Source organism: Clupea harengus, chromosome 9, assembly GCF_900700415.2.
Source record: "Clupea harengus chromosome 9, Ch_v2.0.2, whole genome shotgun sequence".
NCBI classification, from domain to species: domain Eukaryota; kingdom Metazoa; phylum Chordata; class Actinopteri; order Clupeiformes; family Clupeidae; genus Clupea; species Clupea harengus.
In genome coordinates, this window is record NC_045160.1 from 22,576,047 (window position 1) to 22,594,400 (window position 18,354).

At 44.8% G+C, this 18,354-nt stretch overlaps 1 protein-coding gene across 2 annotated transcripts in view; it reads left to right on the forward strand.

The window, feature by feature from the left end:
* Positions 1-18,354, forward strand: part of b3gat1a (beta-1,3-glucuronyltransferase 1 (glucuronosyltransferase P) a) — a 105,611-nt gene that overhangs the window by 67,390 nt on the left and 19,867 nt on the right. For both annotated transcript variants that reach the window (XM_012838370.3, XM_031573861.2), the window contains exon 3: positions 16,089-16,213. The gene's annotated coding sequence lies outside the window, so the exon portion shown is untranslated. The remainder of the gene's footprint in view (positions 1-16,088; positions 16,214-18,354) is intronic.

The following is an 18,354-nucleotide window of genomic DNA, read 5'->3' on the forward strand; positions in this document are numbered from 1 at the left end:
CTGCAGGTTTCAATGTGACTTTGGTTATGTGTGTGTGTGTGTGTGTGTGTGTGTGTGTGTGTGTGTGTGTTTGTGTGTTTGTGTGTATGTGTGTGTGTGTGTCCCCAACACTAGAGGACAGCTAGGAAGAGCTTAAGATCGTCTTGACGGCAACCTGAAGTGACCCTCATTGCTGAGGGCCCCATGAATGATGCCACTTTTAAATGTCAGCGCCTTGCAAATGCCACCGGACTTACTGACACGGCCGCTCGACTCCTACTGCTACTGTTTTTTTTACAAAGACAGACGTCCTGTGTTTGTGTGTGTATGGGTATGTGTATGTGTATGTGTATATGTGTATGTGTGTGTCGGTGTGCGTGTGCGTGTGTGTGGATAGGTATGTGTATATGTGGGTGTCGGCGTGCGTGTGTGTGGATGGGTATGTGTGTGTCCGTATGTGTGTGTGTAGATGTGTATGTGCCAAACACCTCCCTATTGCTTCTCACATATTTCACGTGTTTTATTGAAGAATTAGTTTCCCTATAATAGTCTAGCAATAATAGAATATATAATAATAGAATACGTAGATAAGAGTTTCTCTGTCAAGAGAGTCCTGGTCATATATGCAGCTGCCAGCACACAGGAATGTATTAATTAAATGTCGATGATATAGAGATACATATAAAACACACACACACCTCTCTCAAACACACCTCACACACACACACAGATATAGAGAAACATATAAAATGCACATGTGAGCTGCCTAATCAAAGGGAAGAGGGTAAAGAGGTCTCGGCCACAGTGGAGAGACAATGATCAAATGTACAGCAATGGCTAAAGGAATACGGAGGGAATGCACTGATGTGCAGAGCGGGCTTTAGCGATCCCTTTCAAATCTTTAAAAAAAGAGGGAGAAATAGATGGCGGATTTGTCCAGGGCAGTGATGCACGTCTGCTACAGATCAGGCGGCCATCTCCACAATCCCCTGAGTGCCTCTTTTGTTGGCCCCCAATAAAGATTAAAGCAGAGCCCTGGCTGCACACGTATCTATGAAAGCCGGCACTCTCTGCTCTCTCCACGCGTGGAAAAACATAAAAGAAGATTGGAGGCTATGCAACGCGCATCCTAAATGCACTAGCAGGCCATTCAATCCCATTCAATCTATTTTACAACGTATGACTTTGGGTTATGGTATTCTCTCATCCTTCCACTGGAAGAAAAATAGACAGTTTTTGCTTCATAGCAAGCAACAAAGGCAGGAAAAAAAGCAAAGCCTAACTAAATTAAGCACAATACCCTAGGTATGGCTGGATGAAATGTCTCAGAAAGGTTCTCTCCCTCATCAGATGCAACCCTACACATACCAGCTGAGTGTGGGGCGGATCTGCTCCAAATCAGCGCCAGAACCGGGCCATATCAGAGCCAGAACTGGGCCAGAACCACTCCAGATCAGGGCCAGAACTGGGCCAGAACTGGGCCAGATGAGGGCCAGAACTGTGCCAGAACCGGGCCAGATCAGGACCAGAACTAGGCCAGAACCATCCCTAAATCAGCTTCAACAAATACGAATGCCTCTATTCAGTTTCAGTGTGCAATACCAAGCTACATAGAAGGAATTAAACATAAATATCAGTGTGGTCAGTAAGCAGTTTTATATAAGACATGAGCAGCAATGCGGTATAAATATGCAGTTAAAGTGCCCAGATGTCAGTACAGTGCAGTACAGGCAGTAGCTTCACATGATGACATAGGCATATACTCACATATACTAAGAATAAAATATATTCTCATAGCCTTATAATCTGCGGTGTCTTGGCAGGTTGGCTCATCATTTTTATTGCTCTGGGATAGAAACTGTTCTTCAGTCTGGCAGTGCTGACTCTGGTTCACTTTTAGGGCCGTACGGATGGGCGCAGAGTGAGAAGGTGATGGCAGGGGTGTGTAGGGGTGTCTGGGGTCATTGCAAATGGTGATGGTGATGGTGATGGTGATGGCTCCACTGAAACAATGGGAGCTGTAGATATCCTCCAGAGGTGGCAGCCAGGCTCCGACGAGAGAGAGACAAGCTGGGGACAAGGTGTGGCTGGGGTGCCGTGCCAAGATGGCATACGCTCTTAATACTGCAGTGGCACAACGTGACAAGCTGATCTTTATAAGGGTGGTACGCCGTCCCTTCTCCTTTCTTAAGAGCTCTTCTTTGCCAGGCACTCAAGCCTTAAGACATGGAGCCTACATTGGTTTCCACTGGCCAGCACTGAGACGGCTTACAGAGACGCACTCATGTATGACAGAGAGCCAGGAGGAGAGCGCTAACTCTGCATTGACAGTATTAGCACCCCGTCGCTAATCTGCAGGCTAACCTTAAGAAAAGAAAAGAAGAAGAAAAAACAGACTACCCTTCGATAATAACAAACAGATCTGTGTGGGTGAATCAATGAATTCATAAATATGCACCATAATTATCCTAGCCATTATGAAAAAACCACATCAGCACAAATTAATTTGTTCCCAGGGCATTTCTCTTTTTCTTTCAGTCAGGTTTGTGGTTTAATGATGACATGTCAGAGGAGTATAAATCAGGCTCATCAACCGCATGACTAATTAGACAATTTCAAACAGAGACTGTGTTTTCATGCACGCGTGCTTTAGTACATTTCACGGTGCTAATGTAGCATTTTCTGTCCTGCATTTCGACATGCCTGCATTTACATTCTTTTCTTGTTGGTTCTGTCGTATGAAATAGGATTTTCCAGTTGTGGTCATGTGAAGTGGTTTTAACCAGTATAACAACATCATGTATAAAAGTGCCGTTTGAAGTATAGTAAAATATGTACCGACCCTCCCATTTTATTTAGTTATGTATCCCTGTATCCCTGAGTGTGTGAATTTCATTCTTCAATGATGACCCTCTCATTTACCATATTACTGCAGTGCATACAGCAATTATTTTTTACTCCTTTCACACCTCATTACAGAATAAAAGATTAAAAAAAATAATAAAAATCAACATCCTTCTTCAGAGGATTCCCCTAGGTTTAATTAGCGATGATCAAATTCAAAATTAACAGTTTTTTTTTCTCCCTACGCAAACTCATAATTAGGGACTCATGTGATTCAGAAGAATTCCTTTTCTTGAAGATTCCATTAGATCCTTCTTCATTAGCCAGTCCTCCAATCAGAGAGAGGCTTGATGTGAGCCGAGCGTGAATCCGACACACGCTACCGTATACTACGTGTGCTGACCTCAATGGCCAATCCAAATCCAGGAAAAGGAAATTGTATGACCCTAAGTAGAATAGGTTAGGTGAACCCCGTGCTCATGGGATATTAAAGCAATGCGGCATATGCACCACATGAAGGGTTGGGAGAATACAAATGGTGTGAAGAGAGTGTGTGTGTGTGTGTGTGTGCATGTGTGCGTTTGTGCGTATGTGTGTGTGTGTGCGTATATGTGTGTATGTATGTATGTGTGCGTGCGTGTGTGTGCGTGTGTATGTGTTTGTGTGTGCACTTGTGTGTGTATACATAAAAGTGTGCTTGTGAGTATGTGTCATCACTATCATATATCACTGAATCGATAAAGGTCACATCCCGTGTGTTGGCAGTACAAAATCAATGCTGTTAACCAAAATCAATATTCTTAACCAATGTTCAAATGGTAATCCATAAAAAAAAAACTCCCGCTCTCCGAAACCCTATTTGTGCTGTGATGGGAGGGTGGAAAGAGGACGTTGATGGTATTCGGTGAATCAGCAGGAATACAGAACACAGTCAGTGTAGGTGGTCAGGATTACAGGAATTTGCTGAGACAAGCAGAGAAAAGTGCATGTGCAAAGCTGAATGACTCGACCTGTTTTTCTTTCCTGTTGTGGATTAGATGACCAAGTGCTGTGCCGATGTGTGCAGCGTGCTGTTTGCTGTGCTGTGCTGTGCTGTGCTGCGCTGGCGTGTGTAACGTGCTGTTTGCTGTAATGCACCTCAACAGGGTCAGAGGGACACACACACATCAGTGCCCAGATGTATATACCCATATGGAAAAAGTCTGTAAAATTCATAAATGTAAATTTGTATATAGTTCCTATGATAACAGTGTACTAACACAGATAATTATGGTGCCTTTTCAAATATAGTAACATTAAAATATAAGTTTGATGTGACCTACTCTGCATGTTAAAGGGCATTATGCCATTTTAGTATGAAATATATATGCAAGCACTTTACCACATATTTATCACGCGAATATACGAGTGTTCCTATATGTCCCTATATTCCTGTATGTTGTTTTACAGTCCTTTTTCATATGGGAATGCATGTGTACATAGCAGTAGAGCTAAGATCTTCTTTCTTTTCTGGATTAGATGACCATGCATTAATTTAAAATAAATTATATAGCAGACACTTTATCCAAAGTGACGTACACAAAATGTCCGTAGCAGCCTAATGATTCGTGTTAAGACGTGTGGTGTAGGTAAGACATTACTCTATTTGCTGTACGACGCGAGAATCAGCTAGGGACAAACAACAGTTTCGGCCTCACCTGGCTCTGTCTGATGTAATTTATGAAAAACAGCAAAGAAGTTATCCGTCATGCTAACGGTGATTACGGCACTTTATTTAGCAATAACGCACTTCAGACTGCTAATGATAGCAGTGTCAGCGTTACTGTTGGGGCTCCGTCTCAAGAGGCAGCGCACTCTGCAGACGCAGGCGGTGTATCATCAGTCGTTCTGAATTCAAATGTCTCTGTGTGACTGTCTGACTGCGTGTGAGTCACGTGCCGCTCAGCTGTGGGAAGAGAACCAGCACTTCATTAGAGAAAGACGTCCAAGAGAGTTTGAGAGAGACGTGCGGTTAGAGGAGGGAGCAGCTCAGACATGACTTCACTGTGGAGTGTGTGACAACACAGTGAGTGTTTGTGTGTGTGTGTGTGTGTGTGTGTGTGTGTGTGTGTGTGACATCACCCTCCCCTGGCAGTTTCCGCCCTGTCCATCAACATCCTTTTAAGTTTGCACAACAAGCTTTTCAAATCCCCGTTCCAAAGCACAGCCCGCAGGAGCCCCAGAATAACACTGCAGTGTGCTGTCTCTCAAAGGGCACTTCTGCTTAAGGCAGTGTGTGGTGTGTGTGTGTGTTAGGACTCGTATGTGTAGAATCATAAATGTAAGGGTGCGTCTCTGAATTGAATGTGTATGTGTTGTGTGTTTCCTTCCATTTGTGTGCGTGTGTGTGTGTGTGTGTGTGTGTGTGTGTGTGTGTGTGTGTGTGTGTGTTTGCATATATTTGTGAGTCCATTTGTTTGTGTGTGTTTGCACAAGTGAATGCGCCCACGCACGTGTGTCTTTTAGGCTTGGGTCTTTTAGGCTAATGCATCCGCGCAGCGTAGCGCATTTGTTTGTGGATAATGGTCACATTTCAGCATCTCAGCACCTCATTGACTGATATGGGAAAACGCCTCAATGAGAGCAAGAGTCCTTTCACCTGTACTTCCAGGAACTCATCAGCCGGCAGTGAGGAGGGGAAGTGGCCATTTGTTTTCACTCAGCTAATCAGATGCTTTAGGCCAGCGGCCCAGTCCAACAGCCGCCGCGGTGGTGCTAACGTGATTTTCACCTCCCGCATCAAATAACACTTAACTTGCTGGACCCGAACTCCCTGCAGTGAAACAGTGTGTGACACTGACAACAGCTGACTCAGGGGAATTCATTTAAATGTGAATGAATGTGTTATGTGTTGTTCATTTAGCATATGCTTTTATCCAAAGACACTTAGAGCACAGCGCAGATGTACGTTGTCATCAGTATGTGTGGCGCCTGGGAATAGAAACCACGACAGTGCTGTTGGCACCTCTATCTGTTGGGCTATGGGGGTGTGTGTGGGAGGGGGGGGGGGATAATTCAGCAGATCTGTGACAGGTAGGGGGCAGACCCCATACGAGTCGATGTACAGTGCGTTGCATCTAGTTCAACCTTATTTAGAGAAGTATGGCTGTGTTGGGAATTCACTGCGTGATGCTCCCTGGACTGACGCAGGGCTAACTTACACAGCGTTAACTGATACAGGGCTCACTGATACAGGGCTAACTGACGCAAGGCTAACTGACTGGCACAGGGCTGACTGGTACACTGGTTGGTTCCCTTTTGTGCGTTTTGAGAGTCCTGACACTCTTATTGTCCTTGCTGGTCAATCACTGTCAGCCTGTATTTGGGAAAGAGAGGCCGAGCTGTTTCTACCTGCAGTGAAGAGAATCAGCGGACATCCTGGGGGGTTTCGCTAGTTTCGCTATCATTCCTAAATCTAGAAGATCAGATGTAATGTCGCACATGATGGAGAAGACTACTGACCGTCTACAACGAAGGAAGGTTTTGCATCGTTTTTTTTCAGTCCAACTTTGTTGGGATGATCCATCATAAACGAGTGACAAAGCATCCACTGACAGTCTAACAAGGAGGAATACCAATAGACAACAGTTTGAGTTTAGAGTCAGCATGAAGTTATCACCAGCATTAGTTACAATTTAGTTGATGGGTAATTGACAATAAAGTGTATTGAAAGTACGTTAATAAGTACTAAATTAACTAAACTTTTCTTTGTCACTCCATTAATAGAACATGAAACTAAAGTGTAGGCGTGTAGAATTGGAGACGGAGCTGTTCCCAACTGACATTTTTGGGTCTTTCATTACATTTCATCACCAACAGATTTTCGGCGAGCATCCATATGTCTTGAGGATGAATCATATAGTTTCCCCTCATGTCTAATCAGGCTGATAGTCTCTAACGACTAAAGACGCTGAAATATGGATCATCACTGACGGCACTTTGGGGAACATTGAAACGCTATTGCGGCCCGTGTTCTCTTGTCGTCTAGCGCTCCCACATCTATCCGCCCGTGGCTGCTGCCTTTCGTGTCTGGGGGAATGAAGGGAATACATTTTTTTTTTTTTAAATCCGTTGCCACTTCCTGGTGCCGAGTTCCATAGTGCCAGCATATCGGCAAAGCCTCTGCCCAGAATCTGTTGGCATTAGCTGACGCTGGGCAGAGGCGAGGCAGGCTGAGCCCCCTCCGGCGGGGGTCGTATGAAGGATCTGCTCGAGGCGGTGTCCGTCGGTGAGTTACCGCTGTTTTCAGTCCCTCCTGACCGGAGCGTGTTGGCTTTTATGCCACGCCACCAGGGGCCGTCATAAATTGGGCTCAAAGACCTAGGCCCCTCATTTCACTTTTACTGTGTGTGTGTGTGTGTGTGTCTGTCTATGAAGATAAATAAAGCTGTAAACGCCAGGCTGTGAGATGTAGAGAGGATCGAGAGCGCAAGGGGATGGTAGTGAGTGTGTCTCTGTGTTTGTGTGTGTGTGTGTGTGTGTGCATACAGTATATATGTATTTTTTGTGCTGAGTGTGTGTGTGTGTGTGTGTGTGTGTGTGTTTGTTTTGTTTTTGTTTTTGAATGTATGCATCTGTGGCCTTTTTTATGTGTATATGTGTGCTTTGGCTTGTGTATGTGTGTTTTAGTTTTTTTCGTGGGTGGGTTTCAGTGAGTTTGTATGTGTGAGAGAGAGAGAGTGTTTATTTTTTTTTGAGTGCATGCGTGTTTGTTTGAAAATGTGTGCCAGGATTTGTGTTTGTTTGTGTGTGTGTGTGTGTGTGTGTGTGTGCGTATTTGCCTTTGATGATTATCATGAGCATGGCGTCCCTAATAGCGATGTTATTTCCCCACTCTTGCATAAAAAGCAGATTATTTTCATCACATCAAGATTCTCCCACTGAAAGCATTAGCACTGGACAAGGCCGCCTGTTCTGTATTTGGTCTCCTCTGTATTTTCTGAGTCCGCCTTTAGCATCTTTAATAAACCGATAAGAAAAAAAAGCACTACAGCTCCCAAACAACCCCCCCCCCCCTTACCGCAAGCACGACACTAGCTCCTAGTCATTTCAAAAGCAATTAATGCCCGTCTGAATCAATACCACATAGGCACCAGTCACCTTTCCTGACATCTCCGGGCAGTTATTGTTGAGCCGACGACAGGAACATCAATAATGACCTACAGCACCTCGCCAGCTCTCTCTCTCTCTCGCTGTTCGAAGACGTCACCGCAATGTATTCAAGGGGCCGCCGTGTTGTGGAGGAAAATGGCGGCGTAAATAAAAGCGGGGATGACGGACGGCTCAGACGGGGAGAGGTAATGTGGTGTTAGAGCCGTCAAGCGGGAAGTTCATTAAAATGATGCCAGCCTTAAAAACAGCTGTAAAGGAGGGATCGGTATTTTAATAGGGTTGGGTTAGTGAGGGACTCTAAGGCCTGATAAAAAAAAACAGGATCTGTGATGCATTTCCTCCTGGCAAGGCTTCTGTGGCCATTGACTGGGCCGTGTGGGAAGTAATCTTCCGGAATCTTCCGGTTTAGAGCCGTAGCGTTTCGGTTGGGGGGGGGGGATTTGGGCAAATATCAGGGTTTGGCCAGTGTCCCTGCCAAGGGCCTGTGGAGCAGTAGGTTTTTGTTCCAGCTGAATGGGAACGCACCTGACTTCATAAATCACAGGCTTACATGCTCTCCCCACAGTCCGCACATGATTTACTGCATCAGGTGCATCTGTGCTTGGCTGGGAAGATGTGCCACTGTCACGTCAGCTCTTCCTGGACATGGTTTGTTGTCTCTGCCAACTGCAAATAACCAGATCCTTCAAATGAATTGATTAGAGGCTTGCAGTCGTGCCTGAGCTTAACTTGGTTCAATTTCAGCGTCCTCCTCAGCAGCCAGTTTTAATCTATTAAATCAAAACACACTTAATGAATGGACTCAGGTGTTTCAAGGCAAAGTGTGCGTCTATGATTTGTCCACGGGTTTGTGTGTGAGGAAACAAAGGCACAGCTGGCTGGCTCTTTGGTCCTGGTGACCCTTCGTCATGTCCTCATGTGAGAAAGGGTCTCCGGTATCTCATATTTTTTTTTTTTTCTGTGATGGCGGAAGAAGTCCTTGCTGCGACAGGTGCGACGGCAGGTGCTCCCTTCACCGCCCGGCTGGGCGCTTTTTGTGTCTAGGTGAGGTGTTGCCACGGCAACCCAGCCAGACATTGATTGGTAGCATCTCCGGGTCAGTGAGCATCCTGGGCTCTGCCCCTATCTGCCCTGTGCTCATTAACCGCAGCCGTACCCCCAAGGGCCGGGGAGGGAAGGAGGGAATGAACGAGGGAACACTCCGTTCTCTCTCTCTCTCTCTCCCTCTGTCTCTCTCTCTCTCTGTCTCTCTCTCTCTCTGTCTCTCTGTCTCTTTCTCTCTCTCTCTCTCTCTGTCTCTCTGTCTCTTTTTCTCTCTCTCTCTCTCTCTCTCTCTGTCTCTCTCTCTCTTTCTCTCTCTCTCAGTCTCTCTCCCTCTGTCTCTCTCCCTCTGTCTCTCTTTCTCTCTCCCTCTGTCTCTCTCCCTCTCTCTCTCCCTCTCTCTCTCTCTCTCTCTCCCTCTTTCTCCTCACTCATGAAATCCCACGATTCGACTGTTCATTTATTTCCTCCTGGAGTCATATAAAGTGGGAAAAAAAACTATCTGGAGGGGTGTGTGCGGTTGATGGGTGGGGGGGGGTTATTTGCCTTTCCAAGCTGACTTGCTGGCAGGGCTGTCACTGCTCTGAGCGTGTCCTGGTGTGACGATTACGCCCGTCCCCATAATCTCCCTGTGGGACATGTCGTCCAAGGTCATCCAAGGTCGTCTGTCTCTCCTACAGCACTGGAGGACGCGCTGACTAGTCTGTCTCTGTGTCACTCTGTAATTTTCCGTGACAGAGAGTTGTCTGCCGCAGGTTGACATACCGAGCGTTGAAAAGGACAATGTAGCTGGACCATGATGAGTCCCGCAGGCCTACGCTAGACCTCCATGGCACTGTGCTATGAGGATATGTATGGTAGTGATGGCCATTATGTATATTAACCTGTTAATTCAGAAGGGTATTTTTGACAATTTCCGCCTATATTGCACTGTCCCATTTAAAACTTGAATATCTATGGTTCTAAACATTGCATAATAACCATTCATAGCTTAAATTAAAGAAGACACTTGGCCCATCAAATGCAATCAGTTAAAGTGTTTTATTATGTCATTTTAGTTTACATTTCAGTGCAGCAAAACCAACATTTTTGTCAGAAAAAAACATAAAACGCCTAGTGTTTTTTTATGTTTCAGTGTAGAACTGGGTTTTGAATGTCATAGGAAACTAACATTTACATTTCCTGATGCAACAACATCTTGACAGTGTGTGTAAAAAATTTGAAGCAGATAGACAAAAGTTTACAAGTGTTACACATCAGTTTCCATATGATACCTTTAGACGTCTCCAAGTGTCTCATAACCTCTCCAACCTCACCAAATACAAAATCCAGTACCTGTCACTGTACATCAAGAATTCATACTTTTTTCTTGCCTTCTGTACTACAGCAAACCATTCTGAATTAATTTCAGTGTAATATATTGTAATTTATTGTGACAACACATATGATGGTCTATAGCCTCTCCAAAATATACCCAAAAACCTATCCAGATCCATATAAAAGTACATCATGTATGTTTTGTGGTTTTGTACTCAAAAGTACATCATGTATGTTTTGTGGTGGTGTGTGGTGGGGTGTGGAGGTGGTGTAGTGGTGTGTGGAGGTGTGTGGTGGGGTGTGGAGGTGGTGTAGGGGGGTGTGGAGGTGTGTAGTGGTGTGTGGAGGTGTGTAGTGGTGTGTGGAGGTGGTGTAGTGGTGTGTGGAGGTGGTGTAGTGGTGTGTGGAGGTGTGTAGTGGTGTGTGGAGGTGGTGTAGTGGGGTGTGGAGGTGGTGTAGTGGGGTGTGGAGGTGGTGTAGTGGTGTGTGGAGGTGTGTGGTGGGGTGTGGAGGTGGTGTAGTGGTGTGTGGAGGTGTGTAGTGGTGTGTGGAGGTGGTGTAGTGGTGTGTGGAGGCGGTGTAGTGGTGTGTGGAGGCGTGTGGAGGTGTTGTAGTGGGGTGTGGAGGTGGTGTAGTGGTGTGTGGAGGTGTGTAGTGGGGTGTGGAGGGGGTGTAGTGGTGTGTGGAGGCGGTGTAGTGGTGTGTGGAGGTGGTGTAGTGGTGTGTGGAGGTGTGTAGTGGTGTGTGGAGGTGGTGTAGTGGGGTGTGGAGGCGTGTGGAGGTGTTGTAGTGGGGTGTGGAGGCGTGTGGAGGGGTGTGGAGGTGGTGTAGTGGTGTGTGGAGGTGGTGTAGTGGTGTGTGGAGGTGGTGTAGTGGGGTGTGGAGGTGGTGTAGTGGTGTGTGGAGGCGTGTGGAGGTGTTGTAGTGGGGTGTGGAGGTGGTGTAGTGGTGTGTGGAGGTGTGTGGTGGGGTGTGGAGGTGGTGTAGTGGTGTGTGGAGGTGTGTAGTGGTGTGTGGAGGTGGTGTGGAGGTGGTGTAGAGGCGTGTGGAGGTGGTGTAGAGGCGTGTGGAGGTGTTGTAGTGGGGTGTGGAGGTGGTGTAGTGGTGTGTGGAGGTGTGTAGTGGGGTGTGGAGGGGGTGTAGTGGTGTGTGGAGGTGTGTGGAGGTGTGTGGTGGTGTGTGGAGGCGTGTGGAGGTGGTGTAGTGGGGGTGTGGAGGTGTGTAGTGGTGTGTGGAGGTGGTGTAGTGGGGTGTGGAGGTGTTGTAGTGGGGTGTGGAGGCGTGTGGAGGTGTGTGGTGGGGTGTGGAGGTGGTGTAGTGGTGTGTGGAGGTGGTGTAGTGGTGTGTGGAGGCGTGTGGAGATGGTGTAGTGGTGTGTGGAGGTGGTGTAGTGGTGTGTGGAGGTGTGTAGTGGTGTGTGGAGGTGGTGTAGTGGTGTGTGGAGGCGTGTGCAGGTGGTGTAGTGGTGTGTGGAGGTGTGTGGAGATGGTGTAGTGGTGTGTGGAGGTGGTGTAGTGGTGTGTGGAGGTGTGTAGTGGTGTGTGGAGGTGGTGTAGTGGTGTGTGGAGGCGTGTGCAGGTGGTGTAGTGGTGTGTGGAGGCGGTGTAGTGGTGTGTGTGGTGGTGGTGTAGTGTGGAGGTGGTGTAGTGTGGAGGTGGTGTAGTGGGGTGTGGTGGTGTGTGGAGGTGGTGTAGTGGGGTGTGGGTGTGGAGGGATAAGATGAGATGAGTTCTGTTCTGATGAGATGAGATCTGTTCAGATGAGATGAAATGAGTGGGGAGCGGACAGATGCATCTCCTGCAGGGACATCTCTCTGGAAAAAAATAAATCAATTGGCAAATGTTACACAAACAACTCAGCAATCCAGCAAAAAAAATTAAGACATTGTAAAATAACCAAACACAATATGCAACTAAAAACAAGAAAGATGCAGACATAGAGAGTACACAACAGGAGAAATATAACATGCCATACATACCAAAATGTATGCTAATAGTATTATGCGTATTATCAGTAGGACACAACACAGCAAAAATAGCATGTAGCTAACGTTAGCGAACTTGCTAGCAGGCTTGCTAATATGCCAGACAAATATATAGGCAAGCCAATAATTTGGAAACGTACAAAAATGCATACCAATAGTATTAAGCGTGTGTGAAACCATACATACAGATATGTATTTACATAGTTTACATTACGAGCACACAACACAGCAAAAATAGCATGTAGCTAACGTTAGCGAACTTGCTAGCAGGCTTGCTAATATGCCAGACAAATACATAGGCAAGCCAATATTGTGAGAACATACCAAAGTGCATACTAATAGTATTATGCGTGTCTGAAAACATAAATGCAGATATAGATACTTACATGTCATGTCTAGGACACAATCCAGCTGTTCCAATTGTGTCCATAGGCGAACTCCACGTGTAGTGTTGAATGCGCAAAGCCTGTGCTGGGAATGACTGCTCTAGCGCATGGAAAGCGCACCAGAGAACCTTCGGTTACGCGTGGACCAATCACACCGTAATATTATTCAAAGACCGGCAATGGGCATACCATTGTAAACATGAGAATGAGTACTATTGGATAGAATAGGTGTCAATCAGTTTATAGTAACTGGATTGGAGAAACAGGCATTTTGAATGCGGTCGTCTGTTACAGGAAGTGGTTGGTTTGTGGGCACTAGACATGAAAATGAACGTAGAACAAGGAATAAAATGTACTGTGGCCAATAAAAACTACACAGTTTCGTAGAAGAGATATATGGCTTTGATTATTCAGGTATGTTTAAAAAAAATATATATTTGTCATGGCCATGAGGAGCTCGAGAAGATTGAGATCATATGATATGGGAAAAGGAGGCATGTTTTGTGCTGTGATGTGAGTACATAAATAAACCACAATAATATCCTCAGTTAAACTATTCAGTGTCATCATTTAGTTGTTTGGATAGATAACGATTTTTTCATGGCAGAAAACAAGACATTTTGGCAAAGATAGCATGTTTAAATGGACGATTAGTTTGAGGAGGCGTCAGGGGGTGGGGCACAGCAGGGGGCACACCACGTTTTTCTTTTGGTCGTTTTCTAATGACCTGCTGAACACAGGCATTTGGTATTACGTGTGCTTCTGGCAGTATTAGTGCTTTTCAGATACAAGTCTTTTTATGGTAAAATGTTTTTTATTTTTGTGGCTACATGCACGTAATTAAGATGTTATCAGCCCGGTCGCGGCCGCGCGACCGCTAGGGGGCGTGTCTGAACTAACAAGTTAAAGAGTGCTCATATGGTGGTCAACTGGCTTCAGTCCTGTTTGCAATGACAACATCAACTACATACTGCATACATACATCCACTACATCACCATACCAACTGCAACCTTTTAATTTGACCTCTTTATCTTTCTGGAGCTACATCTCTTTTCCTGCTGTGCAGACTTCTGTGCTCTTGGTGCCGCGAGTTTGCTTTTGAGGTTTCAGGAACGGGGCCTGCCTGCTGTGCCGTATGAATAGACAGAGTGCTCAAACACAGAGAAGAGCTCGGCTCAGAAAACACCAAAGTGCTTTTTATTATCAACACAGAAATCCAACAGAAGAGAGGTAAAATAAATAAATAACCATTACTTTGAGTGCCGAGCGCACACACACACACAGACAAACTCAGACACAAACACACACACACACACCACACACGCACACACTCCACTCACACCTGCCGGTGTATTCATCAAACAAGAGATGGTACACAACAAAGATGGTTACTTTGCTTTGAGACGTCTCCTGGAACCTCCCATATGGCAAGCCTGGGTCTCTGCTTATCAGGAAACATCAACTACAGACACAGCAAAAGAGCCCCTGCTTCAGTAACACACACACACACACACAGACACACACACACACAGACACACACACACACACATGCACACACACACACACGCACACACACGCACACACACACACACACACACACACACACACACACACACACACAAACACAATCTCTCTCTCTATCTCTCCATACTCTTCACACTTTCTCTTTCTCTCTCCTTCACATTCTCTCTCTTTCTCTTACTCTTTCTATGGCTTTCTTCTTCACTATTCCTTCATCTGTCTCTTACCCCGTTCTCTTCATCCATGCAGTGCATTTCACCTTCATCGCTATAAATACATACTATGGACACATCTGCAGCTGATCTACACGGGGAGCAGCGGATCCGCTGTCAGCCAGCCTGTTTGCTTCCCTCCCTCCCTCCTTCCCTCCCTCCCTCCTGCCCGCCTCCCTGCCCGCTCGTCTGCCTACATACATACCTGCCTACGCAGGCAAGCTGGATTCGTGCAGTGCCATGCTCTCTAAAGGGCTCGGATTCAGCTAACTGTTCTTTATTTCGTCCCTACTTAACACGTCAGCAGACACACACACACACACACACACACACACAGACACACACACACAGATGTACATGAACAAGCTCACACAGACACAAATATGCAAACACATAAAGATATACTGTATTATTCACATGAACAAGGTTAACCAGGTACACATAAACACACATGCCAACACACACACACACAAGCGTGCGCACACACACTGAACTACTTACACAAGCACGCACACACACATACACACAAAAGCACAGATGTAGGTTTTTCAAGGGTGTCCGTCGGCAGGAACTTACACAGGATTCAGAGCTCAGCCCTCTGCAGCATGCGCTTGAGGGGCAAACTGAAATTTCTGTTCAGGTGTTGAATTATTGATGAAAAACAGTTTGACTGAGGGTACAGATGTTGGCCCGCATTCCTTGTAGTATTTCAGGAAATGCAGTGTGTGCAATCACAACCCATTCCAACTCTATTTGTGAGATCCTCATGCATTATTTCACTTCCATATCTCATTTCTTGACAAATTCACCTTGGATAAAGGGGGCGAACTGCATTAGATCATCAACATACAGTTTGTATGTATGGATCTGTATGTATGAAGGTAATCTGTATGTTATGTGTGAATCTGTATGTATGAAGGTAATATATATGTTATGTGTGAATCTGTATGTATGAAGGTAATATATATGTTATGTGTGAATCTGTATGTATGAAGGTAATCTATATGTTATATGTTTTTGCCTTTGGATGAATAAAGTCAAGTCATCAATGCTTAAGAGCCTTTCACCGTAATAGGCTGCAAGGCATGACAATCTTGGTGAACATATACTGAATATGAGTTGAAATGATTACAGCATGTAATGTTTAAAACCAGCTGCTGCCAACTCAACTCCGAAGGGGCTGTCCCTTCTTGCAGCTTTTAATGTCTGTTCCTCATTTGGGATGGAACCTCAAATGTGTGACCTTTCTCAGAACACGTCTTTAGGACCCGTTTTACTCTGTGACATTTCTCAGAATGTGTGGTTGTTCTTGGCCCTGTATCCGTTTCTGCTTCTAGGCGCAAGACGCAGTCTGCGCAGACAGACGTACACACACACACACACACACACACAGACACACACACACACATGCACACACATACACACGCACACACAAACACACACACGCACACACGCACACACGCACACACACACACACAGGCACACACGCACGCACACACGCACACACGCACACACATACATACACACGCACACACACACACACACACACACACACACACACACACACACACACACACACACACACACACAGACAGTTAAAACTATGATCAACAGAATTTCCTAACACTGAGCCGCTCTCATCTGTGTTGCAGGTCGGTGGTGGCCCAGTATTGAGATGTGTAGGAGACCCGTGTCCCCCAGCCTGTTCCCAGCCAGGCCCCTACTCCGACTGAGCGTGTCTGAAGAGTCTGAGGCCATGAAGTGTTTATAACCATAGGTAAGAGGATCTTAAGCTTTTATAACCATAGGTAAGAGGATCTTAAGCGTTTATAACCATAGGTAAGGGGATCTTAAGTGTTTATAATCATAGGTACGAGGATCTTAAGCGTTTATTCCCATAGGTAAGAGGATCTTAAGCGTTTATAACCATAGGTAAGGGGATCTTAAGTGTTTATACCCATAGGTAAGGGGATCTTAAGCATTTATAACCATAGGTAAGGGGATCTTAAGCGTTTATAACCATAGCTAAGAGGACATTAAGCATTTATAACCATATATAGGTAAGAGGACATTAGGCATTTATAACCATAGGTAAGTTAATCTTAAGCGTTTATAACTATAAGTAAGAGGATCTTAAGCATTTATAACCATAGGTAAAAGGATCGTAAGCGTTTATAACCATAGGTAAGGGGATCGTAAGCGTTTATAACCATAGGTAAGAGGATCGTAAGCGTTTATAACCATAGGTAAGAGGATCGTAAGCGTTTATAACCATAGGTAAGAGGATCGTAAGCGTTTATAACCATAGGTAAGGGGATCGTAAGCGTTTATAACCATAGGTAAGAGGATCGTAAGCGTTTATAACCATAGGTAAGGGGATCGTAAGCGTTTATAACCATAGGTAAGGGGATCGTAAGCGTTTATAACCATAGGTAAGGGGATCTTAAATTTCACACACGTCATTCCTTTTTGTGCTTCCTACTCAAACCCTTCTGTTTCCTCCCGTTCTTTTTTGTGTTTCACTCTGTTGTCATTTTTTACAGAGCCGGTTTCAAATCGTTCACTGAGGATTTATCTTTCCTGACTCCTATAAACGGACAAACTTGATTCAGCCTACTGGAACAGTGGCAGCGTTAATAACATATTCATGCTATGGTTATATTAGTACGTAGTAAGGACATAGTATTAGTTATAGTTACTATGTTACTGTTTATGAACACTGTAACTTAAAACATTTGCCCATACTGAGTTGATAGTTGGAAAAAGAACTATATCTTTCCTAAACTACTAAATGGTAATGGTTTTAAACTAAGACACGGTGCAGTCAACATTGGTAAAATTGAACACTCAACTGAACAACTAACATGACTTGAATCTGAAAGTGGAAAAGTGTTGACTCCAAACAAACTGTCATTTAAAACACTCTAAAAACCGTATTGTCTCCGCTTGTCGGATGTTCTTGAACTGGGCCTTAGACATGATCTCGAGTTCTTTAGTGTAGCCCCCTTTCAAAGAGGGGATGCTTGTTAGACGCTTCCTGTTGCCTAGGACGCACCAACACCCTGGATAAGGGTGGCCTTCTTGGCTGTGCACGGGGCTTTAAAATGAAGCGTTTCTGTGTGGGGACGATCAACTGAATTGACATGTGCTTTTATTCTGAACAAGAAGCCCAGAAGGACCCTAAAGAACAGTTTCCTTCCTCTTCTCACAAACACACACATGCACACACACACACACACACACACACACACACACACACACAGACATACACACTTACATACACACACTTATATACACCCCTGTTTTTTTAGTGGCAGTATTCGTTGTCTCTCTCGCTCTCACACACACACATTTATACACACACTCATACACACACCTTTTTGATCTCTGACTCTGACTCAATTTTACTAATCGTGTCATGCAGTGAACTTGCCATATAAAATGCCATATAATAAACAATTTACTAACCTCTACCGTAAATTTTTCGTAATGGAAAGTCATTGTAACTTGCTGAAACACATTTTGTCGTGAGAAGACTTGAGAGTACTACTTACAATTAGCATTTCTTTTCATTTACAAAATGAAAGGACAGAACAATGCCATATAATAAACAACTTACTAACCTCGACCGTTCTGTCATTTTATGAATCTGAGCTCTAACTGTCATTTCGTGTGACCCGTAATAAAAAAAATGAAGACAAAGGAACTCAACTCACTCACGACACTGTTACTCAACAGATTCAAGCTTAATTCATAAGCAAAGCATCGTTGGTAGGTATTTTCCAAAGACTGCACAATGACCGTTAAATAACTTTTAAATAAAATATTTGATTGGATTTCAATTTTCGCAAAATAAATAAATAAATAAATAAAAGCACTCTTTAAAATATCTGGATCGGTTTCAACATAATTCATGCA